The sequence below is a fragment of the Sturnira hondurensis genome, unplaced genomic scaffold (assembly GCF_014824575.4).
Source record: "Sturnira hondurensis isolate 20B ecotype Veracruz unplaced genomic scaffold, ASM1482457v3 Scaffold0019428, whole genome shotgun sequence".
Lineage (NCBI taxonomy): Eukaryota > Metazoa > Chordata > Mammalia > Chiroptera > Phyllostomidae > Sturnira > Sturnira hondurensis.
Genome location: NW_028092059.1, coordinates 6875129 through 6877445, shown reverse-complemented (window position 1 = coordinate 6877445; position 2317 = coordinate 6875129).

The window sequence follows — 2317 nt, the reverse complement described above, 5'->3', positions numbered from 1 at the left end:
CCTCCTGGAAAGAAGAAAAGATCTCCTTACTTCAGGACAAATTCTACATCAACCACCGAATGCAAAATGTTTCTTTTCCTGCTTAAAACATTTAAACTCTTTAACTTCCCTCCACCTCAAGTAATAAAAACAAAATAAACTACTGGCAATTTTAAAATAGTAGCTTGTCCCTAGTTCACACTCCAGCTATTTAAATGAATAGCGATACAAGTAAACATTGCAGTCTGGGCTCAGGAGTGGGCTGACTAATGCTCTTCAGATTTCAGGTTTGTAGCACTTTTGGCTGAATTCTGGCTGGGTCTGCATAACTCCATGGAAGGTTTATTTCTGTCGTGGTCAGATGTTTTGCACTCACCCAGTAACTGGCAAATGTCAGAGTCAATGGGAGCAAAGCAGGACTTGCAGGGGAGAGCTGTCTGAAAACAAAACCCCATTGAGTCACCTCAGCTGGGTTTGGGGCTCATTGCACGCAGCATTTGTCCTTGGGAAAATTCACCATGTACAGAGATTTTCAGTTCCTTGGCTTCACTTCACTTGCTGTATTGAAGGACATGTAAGATGGCTAAGTTCTTTTGGAGTGTTAGGTTCATCGTGGACATTTGCATAAACAATTTATACTCTTTTCCAAGATAGTCACATGGGAATTTTTTCAAGGGCGGCGCATCTCTAACTAAAAGCATTTGTTTGGGAGGTTTTTCTTAGTAATGTAAATAGTAATCGACACCATTGATACATGTAGAGCATTTGATACACGTAGAGCGTTTGTTCAGCGTAGGCAGTGTTCTAGCAGGTACATGTGCTAAACCACTTGATTGTTACAATGACCCTATGAGTAGTAACTGGTAACATTTCCATTGTAGAAATAAGGCATAGAGAAATTTAAGCAACTTACTAAATATCACAGTAAATGGCATCAAAGTGTGGTTTCTAAGAGGTAAACACAAGTGTCAAACAAATATATGGTGAGAACAAATAAATGATATATTTAACTCATTAGTGAGAGATCTAAAAAAATGGTTCAGGTAATCCAAAAAAGAACCCGAGAAACAGATTGATAAAGCCAGGAAAAGCACACTGAAATAAGTTTATTAAATTAGAGATAAATTAGTTCATTTGCTGTAGAACACTAAACCTATTGCACTGTGTTGTTCTCTACTGGACGGGAAACATTCACTGCTCTTCTGGATCCGCTTGCTAACATCTGCATCAGCAGATCTTAAACTGAGGACGGTGAACTCCTGGGGAAACTGGGCCTTTTCCAGGGGCCACAAACTACTTTCACAATGATAATGACATATTGTTTGCCTCTTTGCTTATTAACATTTGCATCAACTATGCAAAAACAATAGTGGTTGAAATTGATAACACTAAATTGTACTGGTAGCCATTAAATTACTTGCCATCAGATATATGCAGATTAAAATAAGCCAATTTCATGTAAGATATCTTTAATATTATAGTAAAAATCATTACCATATTTTTTGGACTATAAGATGTACTTTTCTGGCACATTTTCTGCTTCAAAACTTTTTTCCCTATTTTCCTTCTCTAAAACCTACGTGCATCTGGGGTCCACACCATAGGACGCACCTAGGTTTTTAGAGGAGGAAGATAGGGAAAAATTTTTTGAAGAGAAAAATGTGCATCTTATAGTCTGAAAAATACAGTAATTTTATTAAATTTCAACCTTTGAGTCAACTTTTAATATCCTTTGCGACAAAATGGGAAGAATTGAGAAAGCACTTCTGCTACCCGGCGAAATACCAGAGCAGTCTCAGGGAAAAGCACTTACACAATAGTTTGTGTGGTTAACTGAGCTGGCTGATTTTTTTCATGGAGTATCACTTTTTTAAGAGTAATAAATGGTTGTTAGATTTACCTGAATATTTGGCAGGGATTTTCTCAAACAAAAACAAAGTGAGCATGGCTCTTCAGGGAAAAGTGCTAATAATATTTGTTGACTTGATAAAATTAGGGCTTTCAAGCTAAAATTAGAATTTTGAAAAAGTGTATCTGCAATTGTGAACTTGATAGCTTCTTGATATTTAAAGATTTTTCTCATACAATGAGTGATGCTATTAATAGATGTAGTTTTTTGATATCATATATAGAAATGTATCAACATTTGGAATGTGTGCATAATTTAGTGAACCAATATTTTCCAAATGACAATGCATGGTGTTCCAAAGTTATATATTAAGTACACGCAATCAATTTCAATTGTACAATGTTCCAATGCACTTTAATTTAATGGAGCACAGAAAGGTCACTGATGTGGGTTCAGAGTCCACATTGCAATGAACCTTTAAAAACAACT